Raw genomic sequence first — 20,372 nt, 5'->3', positions numbered from 1 at the left:
ATTCACTCAAAAAACTAAGTTTTAGGGGTTTTATAGTTAGCTGGATAATTCGCTCATACAAAACCATTGAAACTGCTCCTATATAGTTAGTTGTACTAACTATATTTCGCGCACCCGCAATCCACTGCTGATGATGTCACATATTACATCATTCATGACATGGTCAGTGACATCACTGATGACATCTCAAATGACATCACTGATAACATCACTGATGACATCATCCAGTGAATGTGGTTTGCTTCGTTATTTAAATATGCGTTATAAATATATAGCAATTTGCATTGAAGAATGAGTGTATATATAAAAACAAATATTTGGAAGGAGGATTTAGTAGCAGTGTAATTGACTGTTTACTTGACCAATTTATAGTGTCTCACTAAATATAGTGGATAGTGACTAAACTGTGTGAATATCTGTATCACTTTGTCAGTTGTTGTGTAAACAGGTTCTCCAGTTGGTTACTAGCTATGTGAAAGTCTACATTAGTTATTGATTATTTAACTGAGTATTTGTATGGGAGAGTGAATGTGTGTGTGGTTCGGTGGGGGGTGTGTGACTGCCCAAAGATGTGTGAATAGTTGATTCAGTAGATATATGAAGTTAAAACTACATGTTCTATCAGTTGTTTGGGTGAGTGAATATCTTTATGGGTGTGGTGATGAGCAAATATATTTCTCAATGGTACATGTCCAACAAACTAGAAAAATAAAAGGCAGTGTATGTGTCAGTTGTTGTATATAAATAAGTATACATAAGACTCAATGATTGTGTGAGTGACTGTATGGATAACTTTATACTTGTAATAATGATTTTATAATTCACCAAGTATGACTTACTATCTAAATGAATAGATGAAGTTGTGTTTTTATAAGTGTGTAGCTAAGTAAATATGTAAGTATGATCAATTGTTTGCATAAGTGAGTAGGATGACTTCATATGTGAATAGGATGTGTGCTGGTGTGTAATGTCGATTTAGGTGTATAAGTATTTTTGATAGTGTTCTATGGTTCATTGACAGCATGTATGAGTGAATCTACAGGTAAGTGATTAGATGTGTGTATACATCTATGAATCACTGAATGGGTTTTTAGATACTTGTATTGCTGTAACAATGGATTCAAATATACTCTGTGTTTTACAAAGAGTGATGAAAGATTTTACTAGTGTATGAAAAGGTGTATGTGATTGTCACGTGGATGATGTCATCAGTGATGTCATCAGTGATGTCATTTGAGATGTCATCAGTGATGTCACTGACCTTGTCATGAATGGATTGCGGGTGCGCGAAATATAGTTAGTACAACTAACTATATAGGAGCAATTCCAATGGTTTTGTATGAGTGAAATGTCCAGCTAACTATAACACCCCTAAAACGTATAGTTTTTTGAGTGAATTTTAAAGGTTTTTAAAATGCTAATTCCTAACTATATAAGGCCTGAACCCTATGGTTTTTCATGAATTTCAAAGGTTTTTTAAATGCTAATTCCTAACTATATAAGGCCTGAAACCTATGTTTTTTTCAGTGAATTTGCAAGGTTTTTTAAATGCTAATTCCTAACTATATGAGGCCTGAAACCTCTGTTTTTTTCAGTGAATTTCAAAGGTTTTTTTAATGCTAATTCTTAACTATATAAGACCTGAAAGCCCACCAGGAATCTCCAGTATGCGGCAGGGGACTGCATTGCAGAGAGGTGTAATGAAGCCACGCCCCTTTTTACACCTCTCTGCAACGCAGCCCCCGTGCATGTTTGAAGAGGGGGAACTAATTCCCCTTGCATACTGGGGGCCCCTGGGGGCCAACTAGCCCACCTGGAACCTCCAGTATGCGCCAGGGGGCTGCATTGCAGAGGTGTAATGAGGCTATGGCCCGTGTTACACCTCTCTGCAACGCAGCCCCCTGCCGCGTTTGCAGAGGGGGGAACTAATTCCCCTTGCATACTCGGGATCCCTGGGGGCTAACTAGCCTACCAGGAGCCTCCAGTATGCGCCAGGGGGCTGCATTGCAGAGAGGTGTAATGAGGCCACACCCTTTTTTACACCTCTCTGCAACACAGCCCCCGTGCATGTTTGAAGAGGGGGAACTAATTCCCCTTGCATATTAGGGGTCCCTGGGGGCCAACTAGCCCACCTGAAACCTCCAGTATGCGCCAGGGGGCTGCATTGCACAGAGGTGTAATGAGGCTACGCCCCTTTTTACACCTCTATGCAACGCAGGCCACTGGCGCGTTTGCAGAGGAGGGACTAATTCCCCTTGCATACTGGGGGTCCCTGGGTCATATCTGCCCAAACACTGATATTCCGAACGATTGAAAATTACTTTTCTTAAGAAACATTTGTATTTGGATTATCATGTCCTATACTTTGGAATTTTTGAAAGACTGACTTTGAGGATGCTATAAATTACTCAAGTCTGCCCGAATTGTGTGGGTAAAATTGATACCTAGTCACTTTGAATAAGAATGTACTTACGTCTCGTCTAACATTTGGAAGCAATATCTAGTTATATGACAACAGGATACCGACATAACTTGAAGGAAATAAGAACGCCCTGAAGAAGTTCTGTTGTACAGAACGAAACGTTTCGGCTGGCTGTGGTACATAAACTTAAGGAAAATAAAAGCATTTGAATATACACCAAGATTCATATTATAGATAATAGGGTTGGACCCATGTAGTCAGTGGGACCTGGGTAATTAGTCGGTATATATAGAAGTGGTCCCTGACCAAACACGAAAAGTTTTAAAAGGTCACAGTGTTTAAATTAAATTAATCCAAAAGAAAAATCAGAGTGCAGGGTGTTTTTATTTTCACCGCACCGTTACAGTCAATCAATGATCCAAAAATTAATGGAAAATATTATACACAGTATATACAAGTTCAATGCGCCCACAAGGAAAAGGGAAAGAGTGCAAGGGAAGGGGTACACATTTCATGATAGTTATGCATCACTAATCAAAATTTCTCATGTGCATGAATCTACAGATCACCATCACAAAAAATCATAAATCCCCATATGAGGGGTCAAACAGTGTACAAACATCAAAGAACGTTTCAAATAGAAGCTCCTAATCAGCTGTATACATCAGGCTATCCTTAGGAGTTCAGGGTTGTAGAAGAAAGTCTACGTTTCGACCCAGAAAATGTAGGACAGTAGATCCTTACTATGCGGGTCTTCGTCAGGACGTGAAGGGAGGGAGGAAGGTAGGGTGGGGCTGTTTCCTAGACAAAATAGAAGTGAAACACGAATTTTAAAACTGGTCTCGGAAAGAGTCCCAAGATGCTGTATAACGGAAGGAACCGTTATGTTCAAGAGACTGAATAAATTAAATTTAAATTAAACTGACTAAAAAAGTGAGGTTATACTGAGGATAGACCCATAGGTTACATGAAATTACCTGTTGAGAGATCAAAAGGCGGCCTGAAAAAACGTGGTCCTTGTCATAGCTGTAACATAATTGTAGCGGTTGTTTTCCATATCTAGAGGACCATGAAAAAAATGATAAGGGCGCCAATCAATTATTGTGATCGCCACAAAGTTTAACATCACTTATGAATGATTACTTGTTTGAGAGCCTACCTCTGCATTAAAGCATAGTTGGATCATGGGAATCAATCGTTTTAATCATATGTTATCTCCTCCGTTAATGCGGGGTAACGTTATTTGATCCTAGAAGTCAGGTAATCACTTTGGCTTATCTGGAAATACAAACGGTAAAAAAAACGTAAAAAACGAGTCAAGGATTTCACGCGCTAGCGGCTAAATCAAAAGCGGTGAAAAGAACGCAAAAAACCGCCCACAGGTACCGCCTATTAGACACTCACCCTGAAAGAGTTGGATGGGTTGAGGAGCGTGCGAGTCAGCGTCCTACTCCGGCAAACTAGAACCAGGAAGTGCTGCCCTGGTAACAAGAGGCATTTGCGGAGCTCCGTGAGGAAAGACTAGCGTTGCTATGGATACACGGAACGCGGTGGAAAAAAGACTTCCGTGTTAGTGATAGGCACTACAGCTAGATGAAGTCTGAGCAATTATTATATTCGAGGGGAAAATTGTTAATTGTGACCCATTGGGACCAGCATTACCTTTATATATTAAATATTAAAGGACATGGTGCAATAGTGTTAGAGGATACAATTGAGACATCGTGGGTAGCGCGGACCTACCGAACTGCAAGGCGGTCAAGGCGCAAATAAAGTCCCGGGATACCTATCAAGACAGCCCGACTATTACGGGGCTAGTACATTGTCCATCATTCAGAATGAAAAAAGGTTCATCATTTGAAACAAGCGCGGACCTACCAAACATGGTGGTCTAAAGCGCAATACGATTGCAAAATATATCATTGAAAATGCCTCTATGAATGATGTTTATCACTACTGCATATGGAAAAAGAGCATTCGGTTAGTCTTTAAATAAAATCATAATGAATCACACGAAATCACAAAAGAACCAAGTATTGTGGTCCTGTGCAAGGTACATCAGCAAAAGTTAGTTGACATGTAAAACGGTCTGAATAGAATAACACACTGATTGCAGAGTCTGCGTGAACCTACCACAAGGTGGTTAAACGCACAATCAATTTAGAGGTTGGCCATTTGGGCAAAACTACTCTCAGACTCATTCAGCCCCCTACGGACAGAATCAAAGAAACGGATCCATTTAATCTCCCTGACGTTGAGGACGGGTTCTATACTGCCACCCCTTGGGCCTAATCTAACCTGTTCCAGAATGGTCCACTTAAGGCTTTCCGGGAGGTGATTGAGGTCATTGCAATGATCTACTAAAGGAGCTCTTTCGACCTTACACCTTATGCGACTGCAGTGTTGCAGAAAGCGTAAAGCCACCTCATTACAAACAGAATGGCTTTAACTTGAACAAGGGCGAGATCTATTGCATTTTCAATGTTTGTTTACTTTGGTTCCATCAAGAAGGCATTCAGATATGTCACACATTTGCCATAAATTCTGAATGTTAGCACTCTAGTTGCTCATTAGATCACTGTAGTAAAGCTACTGCTCACCAGGGAAGTCTGCTGCTGGTATTTAAAGTGCATGTTTCAGTCTACATGTCAGAATTGTTTTAATGAAATAGAAGAGGATTTGAGAAGTCACTCAAAATGATCCCTAATTTTTCTTTCTGAAACACTAATCATACTTTCTATGGCAAAATGAGCCCCCTCATTTTGTTCATTTTTAAATTAAATGTTTTCAGACTCACCACTTCATTCCAATCAAGATGGCTTCTGGTGTGCCATACTTTTGTCATAAGTAAGACTGTTAGCGCTCTAGTTGTTCTTTAGAACACTCTGGGACATTCTGTCATTGGGCTATACTTGGGCTACATCTGGGTGATATTTGGGCTACATTTAGGCTCTTTTGTCTCTGGTGGCCATCTTGGGAGACTGTATGTCAGAATTTTTTAATGAAATTGAAGAGGATTTGAGAAGTCACTCAAAATGTGCCCTAATTTTTCTTTCTGCAGCACTAATCATACTTTCTATGGCAAAATATACCCCCTCATTTTGTTCCTTTTTAAATTAAGAGTTACCACTTTATTCCAATCAAGATGGCTTCAGGTGTGCCATACCTTTGTAATAAGTAGGACTGTTAGCGCTCTAGTTGTTCTTTAGAACACTCTAGGAGGCTGCAGTAGAACACAAAGGAATCAACTGACAGTCTCTGTCCTTGTTGGATGTACATGTTTTACTGAGAATGTCAGACTTCATTCTCACATGACTGAGAAAGATAATGTGAATTTACAGAAAATATGCTTTCAGTTTAGCTTATAGATCCCCTTCCAATCACTGTGGAAAAATCATGAGATATTAGTTTTCTTTCAAACATGATTCATGATATCACAGCAGAAGGCTTTTTCACATGGTAAAATCACCTTAGAACACACCACAATTCCTAAAATGAGTATGGTACCATCAACAAATGATTTATAATGTAACTAAAGTCATAAAACCCTCTATTAACTACAATGCTTTTTAATGAGGTGCTATCATGTATATTGGTCCCAAGATGGCTGCCAACACTTCTTGGATGAAGTGCTGACAGCCAATCAGATCAGATGTGTGGTTAGGCTCCACCCAGATATATATATATATTTTTGAACCTAAATTACTTAAAATCCACTGTAGCACATATCTTGAGACATAGCAAAGGCACATCGGGCTACCAGTCCCTACAATTTTGCCAAGTTTTGTGGAAATCCATTCAGCCGTTCGGGCTAAAAGTGAGTCCAACGGCCCTATGGAAATTAACATGGGGAAAACACATTTTGGCCCCCGCTTGACGAATCCCCCCCAAACTTTCAGGGAAGGAGCGGAGCGCAGTGAGGCAAATTTAAGGAAAATTACAGGCAGATTCCTCAACCGGCGCCAAAGTTATTCCCAATAGAATGTTGCAGATTCCCTATGGAAAACAATCCCAACTATAACTACCTACTGGCAACCGCCAGTAGGTAATATATATATATATATATATATATATATATATATATATATATATTTTTTTTTTTTTTTAACCCTGGGCAAAGCACTACCTCGCACTACGCGAACTGCACGTAGCACAGTGCAAACACGCATTCCGTATAGGTAATTTTTTGCTTGCTCGCGGTCCTCAACGTCAAGTTGGCGACCGCGAGCAAGCAAAATGATATCCCGGCGAGACTTTTTCCTCGTTTTTCCTCGTTCGCGATCAGCAACATCAAGTTGCCGATCGCAAGCATAGAAAATAAACCTCCCGGCGAGATTCTCAACGCGAGGAAGTCGGGTTTCTCATTGCGAGTGGTCGCGTATGCTCCCAACGGCTCGCAATGAGAAACTACAAGTCCGCGTTGAGAAAGCTGCCACTCAAGTAAAAATCTACTCTAGCGGCAGAAAACTACAGCTCGCACTGTGCAAGATGCAGTTTTCAATAATTGCACAGTGCCAGATGTAGGAGAGTAGGGTCTGCAATCCTATGATCACCCAGATTTTTTGCTTTTGTTTCACTGGTTTACGACTTTCTCTGGCTGTGGGCCTGCCAATCAGATCCACAGCCTAGCTGTTCTCTCGCTAAATTGACATGTGTACCTCAGGTGCATTACCCAATTGGAACTGGGCCACCTTGTCAGACCCTGTAACTCAGGGCATCGGTGTACCCAGGGCCTACCAGGGGCTGAAGCATGTATTATGCCACCCCTGGATGGCCATCTAAATCTGACACAACTGGCTGCACGACAGCTGGGGCAAAGTGGCGTACTCGCCCTTTGCTTTAGATATAGTCTACCTATATCTAACCCTAAAATGGACACCCGAACTCCTATCAGTCACTCCTATGGCAGGCCTTAACAATCCTGAAGGCAGAGTGCATGGAATCGTGTGAATTGGGCTCTGGCACGAGCCGAGCCCAGTTGCAGCTTGCGGAACCAATACCCAATGGCTGTTCCATGATAACGCATACCATATCGCTAACTTCGGTATCGCGTTATCAAAACATGTCGAGTAAGGTGTCATACGAATCGGGATACTGACCCCTCACCAATGCTGGCGACGGGGTTAGCATTCCGCCCTTCTAGAGGGACACGACATGTACGTAACTGTGAACCCCGGTTAAAGTTAACTGAAGCCTCAGCTCCACAAAATGGATGCTACCACCACAGACACGAGTCTGACCTCCTGCTGCTGGGAGTCCTTCCAGCGAGGAGAGCTTGGACAAAGGGTTTCCTGTCCGGGGCGGTGCTCGCACCATCCCAGACAGGGTTTTGTGTATCCTGGGTAGGCAGGGCTTTACAGGAAGCTGACTGCGGAGTGGCACCCCGGTGCTCACTACGCATCTGCCGGCTAGAACCAGTTCCAGGGGCACCCCAGCCCCTGACCTGGGGAAAGTCCAGCATGGGAGAGGGGTGTAACCACCCCCGTTCCTGGTCCCACCCCTAGGGCAGGACCTAGTCACGTACCCACCCCTTTCTTTAGGATAAAGGCCGGAGCGGGGACCCTTCCAAATTAGATCATCTTTGAATCAAGAATACTTTCTACAAAAGGAACTCTCGACTCTTCTCAAGATTTCTCCCTTGTGGCTAAGGAGTAGTCACCCTGCATCCGCAGGCACCATCTAAGAACTCTGCGGTTTGCTGCAAGTCCTTCCTCAGGAATCCGACTGTCCAGCTCGAGGAGAACCGGCTTCCCTGGCACCTCTGACCTCTACCCACATCGTCAGCTCAGCTGACGGATCTGTGGGTGCGACGAGACCTCGAGGGACCGGCCATCATCAAGACCTGCACGATTTCTTAACCAGCACGACCACCGAGGGATCCTCTGGTGAGTGCTCTGGGGTCCGAGAAGCCCCGACCCTGAGCAGCTCCAGCACCGAAGTGCAGCCTCCCAGCATCTCCACGATCCGCGTGGGGCCCTTCTGCTCTTTGCTGTTCAGCACCTTGTCTGGTTACTAGCCGCTGGCTTGTGACTTTCTTGACGACATCCGACAACCAACGCTGCTGGTCTGGTTGCTCCAGACTGCCCTTTGCTCCCTTCTGCGAGAGGAGCACCCCGGACCCTCCTGGTCCACTCAAGACGCCATTTTAGGCCCACCACGTGGCCCTGAAATTTGCCAAGGCTTGTTGCCCCAATCCTGGGCCCAGCGACGCCGACAGCATCAACCTTCGTGGGACAGCTCGCACCTCCATCCTGGTCGCCGACAACGCCTCCTGGTCCGTGAGACTGCAGAGCCTAGCGTCGCCCACTCACCTAGTCGAGGTGACGATCATCCGGTGCCCTCCTGGTACCCTCTGACTACTGGCTAGTAGTTACGAACTTGGTCCCCCCTGCTTTCAGGTGTCATCCATCTCTGATCCAGGCTTGGATCTCTACGAACTATCTCCACTGGTCGCCGGCCAGCAACTCCTTCCTTCCGGCTCCTGGCTTGTCAGCGAGGACTCCCGATGTCTGTAAAGACTTGTGCAGCCGCAGCCCTTGGGCTAGGTAACTTCGGCATTTCGGTGCCCGCATAGCCTCCTTATTTAAGGGTCCCGAGTCCCTATCGCTTCCGACTTGCCTTATCGGGTCCGCCCGAGACCACTAAACTTTCCGTGCCCTCGGGCACTTGTATTGATTGTGCACTTGAAGTATTTTCCTAAGAGTTTTGTTGTGTGCTTAGTACCCTGTCCTCATAAAGAGTACAGGGCTGTTGTGATTCTAATAAATACACTGTTTATTTTCATAACACTTGTGTGGTGTCCTTTCACTTGGTGTTCAAGGGGTATGTGATGGTATAACAGCTGGCTTAACACGCCCTCTAGAGTTTAGCCCGAAGACTGCTCGTATCCACGCTACTAGGATAGCTGGTCTAAGGTTGACTTACAACCAATCACCATAAGGGTCGTTTGGACCAATGCATAGCGATCGCTAGAATAGTGAGCACTGCATATCGGGCCAACTTCTCACATTGGTGGCAGCGGTGGGATTTGAGCTTGCTGTTGTTTTACCACGCGTATCCTAAGAGTATCTTGTGAAAGATCGCATAAGTACTCCAGGTACATATAACTTAGCTTAGAATACTCTGAGTTCTACTGAACCAGCTGTTGTAGCTCCTCAAGGCTTAGCACACCTTGGCTGCAACTCTTAGCAAGGGATCAGTAGGTAAACATATAGTGTAGGTAGGTGCATCACTTACACCTTACTAGAAGCAGCATGTCAGACAAAGGAGGAAACACTGAGTCTCCCCTTGTGTCAGTCGACCTTCCACAGGTCACTTCCAGGTATGCTGCACTTAGCTTCCAAGAGATGCGACAAATCTGTACATCTCGGAAGCTAAAACAGGGTGCAAACCCTACCATTCCGTTTCTGATTGGTCTCTTGGAGACTTATGATGCTTGGAGGGCGGGTAACACCGACCCTTCTCATCCAGAAGGGAATATGCCCCCCCTCGAGGGAACCCTAGGTGACCCTGACCTTATCCATCTCTCCGCAGAAGGTGAAGAGGAGGACGAGGAGCCAGAGACATCTGGGGACGAGGCAGACAAAGGTCCAGTAGTGGTTAGCCAGCTAACTAGGGACAACTTAAGCAGGCACGAGAGTGGTACTAGGAGACCCCTGGGGCCCCTCTCAGGCCAGCTTAACATTGGGAATGGACGAGTTAGGTCTCTGTCGAGAGGCTCTAATAGATCCGTTCGAACCAATGGCTCTCGAGGCTCTTCTCGAAGAGGGATGGCATCCCCTCAGAGGAGAGTGTACGAAGCTAAAGAGCGGGAAGTCAATCTGCGGATCGAGAGGGAAGAACTTGCCCTAGCCAAAGAAAGACTCTCCTTTGCTAGAGAGCAAGTATTGAGTGGGAAAAACCCCACTGGTGGCAGCATTCCCCCACGGGAAAACAGGAGTTTAGACACTAGACACCTGAGTCAGATAGTGCCCCCCTTTAAGCAAGGGGACGACATCCACAAATGGATTACTGCTTTGGAGCGGGCCTGCACTGTACAGTGCGTCCCCCAAAGTCAGTGGGCGGCTATCTTGTGGCTCTCCTTTTAAGGTAAAGGTAGAGATAAGCTCCTCACTACTAGAGCTGAGGACGCTAACGATTACCAGGTCCTGAAGAACACACTGATTGATGGGTTCGGCCTAACCACTGAGCAGTACAGGTTGCTGTTCAGGGATACCCAGAAAACTCAGTCTCAGGACTGGTCTGATTTCGTCGATTGTGCCACTAAGGCTTTGGAGGGCTGGTTGCTGGGCAGTAAGGTTACTGATTACACAGGATTGTATAATTTGATCATGCGAGAACAGATTTTAAACAATTGTCAGAACCAGTTGTTGCATCAGCACCTTGTCGACTCGGATCTGACCTCTCCCCAAGAATTGGGAAAGAAGGCAGACAGATGGGTCAGAACAAGGGTTAAGCAAAACCAGGGCCAGAACCAGGGTGGTCAGAAGAAAGCAGGCCAGAAGGGTAAAGATTCTAAAGGGGAACAAAATGACCAGAAGTCTTCGACAGGTCCCCAACAACCCAAAGAGGGGGGGGGTCAGGCTTCCCAGAAAAAGAAGAATCAAGAAGGCCAATCGAAAAGGTGGTGCCAATACTGTAAAAGTAAAACTCACTGGTTTAGTGAGTGCACCAAGAAAGGAGGGCAGACTCCTGCTACTGCAGCCCCTAAGGCACCTGTGCCCCCTAGTACAGCCAGCAGTAGTAGTGCACCTCCCAAGGGACTAGTGGGGTTAACCTTGGGTTCTGAGGGATGTGACAACTTAGTTGGCACACTCACTCAGGCTGTCCTTGTCTGTACGGGGGATGTGGATATATCCCCCGATGTCGGTCCCAATACTTTGGGCAAATACCGACAGGCGCCTTTAATCAATGGAAGAATGGCTCAGGCCTATAGGGACACTTGTGCCAGTGTCACCATGGTGACACCTAACTTTGTGGACCCTGGACAGATCATGCCAGGTATAGAATTCCTGGTGACCAATGCCAGCAACGTCACTACCAGTCATAGTATGCCGATTGTTGCTTTCTCCTGGGGAGGGGTAAATGGCCAGAAAAAGGTTGTTGTTAGTTCAGACCTCCCAGTGGATTGTTTGTTAGGCAATGATTTGGAGTCATCACAATGGTCGGAAGTGGAGCACCGGACTCACATGGAAATGTTAGGCTTGCCAGCACATGTGCTTGCTGTGACTAGTTCACAGGTCAGAAGATGCCCCACTGAACCGGTGCTGGATCCTGGAACAATGGACCAGACACCTCCCAAGAAGAAGAGCAGTCGGGTTAAGGCATCGCCTTCCCCCTTGCCCCAGGTCGAGGATCAAGTCTCAGAGGAGGCTGACCTCCAGGAATTGCGGGAAACTGAACCTAAAGAACTCGAACTTGATCAAGTTGAGTTTCTGGGCTCAGGGGGACCCTCACGAGAAGACCTGGGGAAGGACCAGTTAGACTGCCCTTCTCTTGAATCCCTCAGACAGCAGGCTGCTGCTGAGGCTGCTGAGAACGCCACAGGTACCCACAAGGTATACTGGGAGGATGGACTCCTGTACACTGAGGCAAGAGACCCCAAGCCTGGCATGACCAGGAGGCTGGTTATCCCCTTGTCTCAGCGTGGTTTCCTTCTTACCTTGGCCCATGAGATTCCCTTAGCAGGACACTTAGGCCAGACGAAGACGTGGGACAGGCTTGTCTCGCACTTTCACTGGCCTCACATGAACGAAGATACCAAGGAGTTTTGTCGCTCCTGTGTCACTTGCCAAGCCAGTGGTAAGTCAGGTGGCACGACAAAGGCCCCCCTTATACCAATGCCTGTGGTGGGGGTGCCCTTTGAACGAGTGGGGATTGACATTGTCGGTCCAATGGAACCCCAGACAGCATCAGGGCACAAGTTTATACTGGTGGTAGTGGATCATGCCACCAGGTATCCTGAAGCTATTCCCCTTAGGCCCACTACAGCACCTGTTGTGGCAAGAGCCCTAGTTGGAGTGTTCTCCAGAGTGGGCTTCCCTAAGGAGGTTGTCTCTGACAGAGGTGCAAACTTCATGTCGAGTTACTTGACTGCTATGTGGAAGGAATGTGGTGTCAGCTACAAGTTCACTACACCCTATCACCCACAATGCAATGGGCTTGTTGAAAGGTTCAACAGGACCCTGAAAGGGATGATTCATGGACTACCTGAAAAGCCCCGGCGTAGATGGGACGTCCTGATCCCCTGCCTTTTATTCGCTTATAGAGAAGTCCCACAGAAGGGGGTTGGCTACAGCCCTTTTGAACTTTTGTACGGACATCCTGTAAGAGGACCCCTGTGTTTGGTGAAGGAAGGATGGGAGAGACCTCTCAAAAAGCCTGCAACCAGTATAGTGGACTATGTGCTTGGCCTCCGCTCCCGGATGGCTGAACACATGGAGAAGGCATCCGAAAACCTTAAGGCCAGCCAGAACTCCAAAAAGCTTGGCATGACCAAAAGGCTGTCCTGACTGTTTATCAGCCTGGACAGAAGGTGTGGGTGCTGGAGCCAGTGGCCCCAGCAGCACTCAAAGGCAAATGGTCTGGGCCCTACACCATCCTGGAGAAAAAGGGAGAGGTCACCAACCTGGTGGACCTTGGAACTCCCAGGAGCCCCCACAGGGTGCTCCATGTCAACAGGCTCAAGGCATATGTCGACAGGAAGGACATGAGCTTGCTCATGGCCATAGATGAGGGACAGGAGGAAGAGAGTGACCCTCTCCCAGACCTGCTCACTCAGAATCCTGACGATGAGTCGGTAGACGGTGTTGTCTTTTGTGGCAGCCTCTCCGAGCATCAACAGAAGGATTGTATACAGGTTCTTCAATCCTTCCGGCATATGTTCTCTCTAACACCCAGTCAGACCAATTAGTGTACCCATGAGGTTGACACTGGTGACAGCTTGCCCGTCAAGAGTAAAATCTACCGGCAGCCCGATCACGTTAGAGACTGCATCAAAACTGAAGTGCAGAAAATGTTGGAGTTGGGAGTCATTGAACCCTCGGATAACCCTTGGGTTAGTCCCGTAGTTCTAGTGCCGAAGCCTCACACCCCGGGTGGTAAGAAAGAGATGAGGTTCTGCGTAGACTACAGGGGTCTCAATGCAGTCACTAAGACTGATGCCCACCCAATACCAAGGGCAGATGAGCTTATAGATAGATTGGCTTCCGCCAACTACTTAAGTACGTTTGACCTGACAGCTGGGTATTGGCAAATAAATTTAGCTGAGGACGCCAAGCCTAGGACAGCATTTTCTACCCCTGGTGGGCATTATCAGTTTGTGGTAATGCCCTTTGGTTTGAAAAATGCACCTGCCACCTTCCAACGGTTGGTGAATCACGTTCTCACTGGGCTGGATGACTTCTGTGCGGCGTATCTTGATGATATTGCTGTCTTTAGCTCCACCTGGGAGGATCACCTGGTCCACCTGAGGAAAGTGTTAGAGGCTCTGCAAGCAGCAGGTCTCACTATCAAGGCCACCAAGTGCCAGATAGGGCAGACACAGGTTGTATACTTGGGCCACCTTGTAGGTGGAGGCCAAGTTCAACCACTGGAGAGCAAAATACAGTCAATCAGGGACTGGGCTCCTCCAACCACCCAGACTCAGGTTCGAGCTTTCTTGGGCCTGACTGGTTACTACCGAAAGTTTGTCAAAAATTACGGATCGATTGTGACTCCGCTTAATGAACTGACAAGTAGGAAAATGCCAAAAAAGGTTCAGTGGACAGCGAGCTGTCAAAAAGCATTCGATGACCTAAAACAGGCCATGTGCACGGCACCTATCCTCAAGAGTCCAGACTACTCCAAACCATTCATTGTCCAAACAGATGCTTCTGAGTTGGGTGTGGGAGCTGTTCTATCTCAACTGAATTTTGATGGTAATTACCAGCCCATTGCTTTTATAAGCAGAGGGCTGACCGCCAGAGAGAAAAATTGGTCAGCTATTGAGAGGGAGTGCTTTGCTGTGGTTTGGGCCCTGAAGAAACTGAGGCCATACTTGTTTGGCACTCATTTCAAGATTCAGACCGACCAAAGCCCCTCTTATGGCTAAATCAGATGAAGGGTGAAAACCCCAAACTGCTTAGGTGGTCCATTTCCCTACAGGGGATGGACTTCACAGTGGAGCATAGACCTGGCACTGATCATGGCAATGCAGATGGGCTCTCCAGGTATTTCCACTTAGAACAAGAAGACTCACCTGGTCAAGGTTAGTTTATTGTCCCAACGTTTGGGGGGGGGTCATGTAGGAGAGTAGGGTCTGCAATCCTATGATCACCCAGATTTTTTGCTTTTGTTTCACTGGTTTACGACTTTCTCTGGCTGTGGGCCTGCCAATCAGATCCACACCCTAGCTTTTCTCTCGCTAAATTGACATGTGTACCTCAGGTGCATTACCCAATTGGAACTGGGCCACTGTTGGAACTGGGGTCACCAGTCCCCTAGGGTAGCATGGCACGAGCGGGTAGGCATCAGAAAGCTTATGTGTTAAGCAACCATGCAGCACACGCAACCACTGAGTCAGAAACCTGGGCACGCAATTAGTGACACCACTCCAGTGAGTTTATGTAAAAACTCAAGTTAACTTTATTAAGATAGATAATCAAGTAGATGGAGCAGGATCAAGGTAGAAGAAATTCATTATAACATTAGCTTTTCAATTTACCTCTACAAATACATATGTTGCATTTCTCTGTAATAAATACTAGATGAATGAATCTTGAATATGCAATAAATATTAAATATTAGATAAATAAATATTTGAAGAACACAGGCCTGACTACCGCCTTGTTCTGAGCCAGCACCTGAAAGTAGTACATTAAGGAATTATAACAGGAAGCATGTCAATAAATAACAGTAGGCTTTTCTAGTAAATTTAGTACTACGTGGAAGAAAACATTTCAGCAATCAGGAATATGCATTTCATGCAACAAGGATGGCATCCCCTTAAGTAAACACCTCCTTATGTAGACATCCCATTAGTTCTAACTAAACATGGCATTAGACAGGAATGTAGAACACTTCCTAACAGATCAAGCCACATCACATTAGGTAAATATAAACAGTTCCTCATTTAGGGCTTAACTTGCCATTAGGCCTTATTACCTCAGAACATCCAGCCAAAGTGGAACATTCCATGGTCAATGAGCAAACATCTCACCACCCTCCCTGACCAACAGGCCAGTAACCCTCAAGAGGCAAAACATTCCATTATAAATAAATGACCTCTTGTGTAGGTTAAACATTCTATGAGTTATTCCTAGTAGGAATAAACATTTTCCTAGATTGGAGCAATGCATTTCAGTAGGTAAGGGTAAACCGTTTCTTACTCAGGAATAAACATTTCAGGAGTCAACCCTAGGCAGTTCCTGTCCTTTTAAACTCAGGCTACATTTCAGTAGACATGAAATAACTAGGCAATTAATTAACAGTTGCCCTATGGTGGAATAAACGGTTCCTTAAGTGTAGGTCAAACATTCCCTTGTGTAGAACAGTTAGTTAACCAAGGTAAAACCTCTCCTTAATCAGGAGTAAACACTTCAGGGGAAGGGTAGCAGCCCTTCCCTAATCAGGAATCAACATTACCCTAGAACTCAAACATAGGCCTTTTTTATAGCAAGAACGGGTATCCTTTTAGGTAACCACCTCACTGGGTAAACATCCCATTAGAACTTGGATCCCAATTCACCATGTAGGGCCCACCCATTTCCTTTAGATAACAATAACCAGTTCCTTAATTAGGAATCCATCTCTCATTAGAGGATTACTCCTATTCCAGTACTCAACAGGCAAGGAGACCCATACATTTGTAGAAAATCTGTACTACATTGGATGCATGCACTTGGTCTGAGCACTTCACACATATTCTGGGGCTTCTAACATTGAATGGGGCCACTAGGACAGGTGAGCACTTCAGTTAGGTGGGATAACCCATGCACCCGGCTAGACTGGTCATTTCATTCAGTCAAAAACAAACCATGTATAAGGCTACAGTAACCAGCATTCAATTAGATATGTACAGGTTATTAGAACCCAGGCCCCATCTTAGTATGCCAGAACAGAACCTTCCTTTAGGCTAGCACACGCATTCCCTAACATATGTAACCAACACCTTCTGTGGCAATGACCAACATTTCACTCTAACTGGTCTTTTGATTAATATCTCCTCCCTTAGTTAGGGGTTCACTTTTATAAATCCGGGCCCCCCAGTGGTCTAAGCTCTGGTAAGGCCTCACCACACTCGAGGCTCTTGGGAGGGGGCCAACGGGACCCAGACACAGCTTTCCCAGGGGAGGGGGATCTCGGGGCCTCTTCCGGCCTTCCGCCCGCCTCCCCTAGGGAGTTACCTTATTGTTCGGCCCAGATCAGGCCCTTGCGGAGGTTTCTGATGTCAGAGAGGCTTTGGCCCTCAAGCAGGCCTTGTGGCGGCCCAGCGCGATGTCGAAGGGCCTACTGCTGGCACCGGCGCTGGGACCGAGGCTGATCCTCGATGTGGGGCGAACCGGAGGGGGGTTCCAGAACTCCACGCCCCCTCCGCGATGAGTGTTGGGCCCGGCAGGGCTTTCCTCAGTTGCTAACAGACGCGCCTCAAAGCAGCCGATCGCTGCTCGGCTCCGGCGGGGGCGCGGCCGATGACGCGGCTCGCGTCCCCCGTCATGTGACTCAGGCTGGGGAAGGCTTCAGGCCTGCGCGGCCTACCTGGACTCCGGCGCCCTGACAGGAAATCTTTTCAGGCCCAGGAACGGGGCCTCCGAGCATGACCCAGCCGGGTCGAAGACGCAGCAGCTTCCCACCGGCAGCCGGCGCGGTGACACGAAGCCCCGGGGGGGGGGCGGCCCACGTGCACACGTGACAATCTGAAAGCTTCAACAGGCGCCACAGGTAGGCGCTTTACCGGCACAACAGCGCTCGGCAGAGCTAGCGCTAAGCAGCAATTTCACAGCGCTTGGCTGGTCAGACAGCAGAGCGCCCTCAGCTGGGGCAGATACTGTGCTGCTCTCAGGGGTGCCAGTTTACAGGTACACAGCACCTCAGACATCAGATGTCCGCGCCCTTCAACCACTTCACAGCGCTCCGATGGGGGCCCAGCAGGGGAGCTCACAAAGTTCTCTTGCTAGTAGCTCTTCCTGGCTTAACAGATCTTCAATTTGTCAGCACTGGGCAGGGTTAGCATCAGGGTCATATGCAGAGCGCTTCACCAGGCAGAGGTCATACAGCGCTTTCTCCACACAGTTCTCAGCGCTGATGAAGGGGCAGGTTATAGCGCTTCTCAGGCCACAGTTTTTCAACTTCTCAGCGCTTCACCTAGGGCAGCCCTGTTGAGCAGTTTCTTCACTAGCGCTTCCCCAGTGGGTTTAAAGTAAAGACAATTCACACAGGACCAGCCATCTAACAGTGGCAAGTTGGCAAAGGGAACACAGGTGTCCTCAAGGAGCGCAGGGGAGGATCTCAGCGCAAATACCTGGTTTAGTCCTTATTAGTCCTGTGAGGAGAAAAGTTTCTTCTTGGCGCTTCAAGTTTCTGGCGCCCTTATAAATAGCGGCTTAGTTTCTTGATGGCGTGATGTTTCTTGCGCCCTTGTAAATAGCTTGGTTTCTTGTTCCTTGTTTTCTTATTCCTTGAAGGGGGTTAAGTTGGTGGCTGGTGTTCCAAGTTCTTCTCAGCCAATCCCTTCAAGGGGTCCCTGGGGGTTCCCTGCCGCGGGGCTAGGTCAGTGGGGGGGGAACAGGATACCTCAACACTTGCAAAGCAGCACACTAGGCCCTGTCATTCCAGCATCATAAGACCCTGCCCTGACCCCCACTGCCTATCCTCCTGCGTAGGTACTTCCCCAGGTCTTCTCTCCTTCTTCTCCTCAGGAAAGTTCCCTCCCTTTCCTTTTATAGTGCCAGTTGACAGTTGATAGTGTCAGTTGGTGTCAGTTGGTGTCACCTCACCTCTTCCAGAAGGTTCCAGAGGCTTCCGGAGGTTCCACCATTCTACCTGTGGACAGGCTGGCAGGCTAAGATGGATACATTGCCTGAGGGTTCCAGCCTGCCCCTGGCTACTAGAATGCGCCCTCTAAACCACGCTGCTGCAGCAGTGGTCTGTGGCGGCCATGTTAGGGGTAGAAGGCACCTGCCTTTTAACACTAGGTTTACACTACACAGGCCCTTCAGCACTACACAAGACCTACACACTGTTGTTTCAAGGGGGCATTCTAAATTAACAGGGGATAAAAAGCGAAAAATTTCTGGGGAAAGGGCCAAGTCTCACACATCTCCCCCCCAGCCAAAAGCCAGGGTAGACTGGTCATTACCTTGACGGGCTTCCCTGCTTGGGGCGGAAAAAGGTGGACGCAGGCCCAATACCACCATAACATCCTCGCTAATCCAACCACCCCACTGGTGTTCCTAGTGGGATGCGCCAGGACAGACCTCCAATCCAGAGGTCTCTGGCCCTTACTCTCTCCCAGAGTGGGGGGCAGTCGCCCCAGGCCCGTGGTACCTTTTTCCACTCTCCTCCTCAACCTAGGGTCTAAACCCTTAAGTTGAATTGGTGACAGGGGCGAGACTTACCTCTCCCTGCACCCCCTCCCAGGGTTCCGCACCCTCCCTCCTCGATGACACATCGGGACAGCCTAGTCTCCCAACCTGGTGTCCTCTTAAAGCACACGCCAGGCCCAGTGACCACAGCTGGGGCACCTCGGGACACCCCTGGGAGTCACAACCGGAGGAACTCTGAATACAGAGATTCCTCCCGCCAGGTCAGGCAACCCCTGAACCTGGCCACCCAACCCAGGATCTTAACCCCGTGGCTGGACCGGTGCCAGAGGAGAGTCCTTCCTCCCTCTGCACCCCCTTCCAAGGTTCCGCACCCTCCTCCCCGGATAGGTACCCCTGGGAGTCACACCGGTAGGGTCCATAGTTACTGGTACCCCACCCTCCAGGTCAGGCAATTCCTGATCCTGAAACCCCAGTCCAGGTCCTTCCCCCTGTGACTGGTCCAAACCCCGAACCTCGGGTACGCTGCCACCATTGGAGCACCTGGTGCACAGAATTCCAAGGCCTTCAGCTCTAACTCTTCTAGCTGAAGCTTGTGCACCAGCTTCCTCTCATCCATTGCAAGGCTCTCACTCTCCCTCTCATGCTCTAACCTCTCTGACGACACACACCCCCTTCCAAGGTTCTCTGGTGTGCCCGCCTCCCTGGGTGTGACCTGCCCCTCCTGTCCCCCATCCCCTCTCCCCTCTGGGTGGGCTCCTACCCATGCCCTCAAAGCGGTACGGAGTTCCTTCTTCCCGGTTCTCCGCCCAACAGGCACCCCCATCCCCTGACAAAACTCCATTATGCCAGGTGGGGACTCAGATGAATCTAGGAAAAGATACCAGGACGTGGGTGACAGGATTAGGTCTAACAGATCTTGATACACTCACAGGCTAGACAGTGGAGGGGTCAATTACTTTGGCTTACACACACAATAATTGTGCAGCCCAATTGCTGTGCACCCTGTCCCAATGGAGGGTGCTGCATGGTCACAAGTCCTGGATCCCACCGCTGCCACCAATATGTTGGAACTGGGGTCACCAGTCCCCTAGGGTAGCATGGCACGAGCGGGTAGGCATCAGAAAGCTTATGTGTTAAGCAACCATGCAGCACACGCAACCACTGAGTCAGAAACCTGGGCACGCAATTAGTGACACCACTCCAGTGAGTTTATGTAAAAACTCAAGTTAACTTTATTAAGATAGATAATCAAGTAGATGGAGCAGGATCAAGGTAGAAGAAATTCATTATAACATTAGCTTTTCAATTTACCTCTACAAATACATATGTTGCATTTCTCTGTAATAAATACTAGATGAATGAATCTTGAATATGCAATAAATATTAAATATTAGATAAATAAATATTTGAAGAACACAGGCCTGACT

General features: G+C 47.5%; 1 protein-coding gene across 2 annotated transcripts in view; it reads left to right on the top strand.

The window, feature by feature from the left end:
• Positions 1-20,372, top strand: part of LOC147730603 (uncharacterized) — a 235,450-nt gene that overhangs the window by 75,749 nt on the left and 139,329 nt on the right. The gene's annotated exons all lie outside the window — the stretch shown is intronic.

Source organism: Lissotriton vulgaris, chromosome 2_1 (assembly GCF_964263255.1).
Source record: "Lissotriton vulgaris chromosome 2_1, aLisVul1.2, whole genome shotgun sequence".
In the NCBI taxonomy this organism is placed as follows: Eukaryota; Metazoa; Chordata; class Amphibia; order Caudata; family Salamandridae; genus Lissotriton; species Lissotriton vulgaris.
The sequence above is the reverse complement of the archived record's forward strand: the minus strand, read 5'-3'. Positions and strand labels throughout refer to the sequence as shown.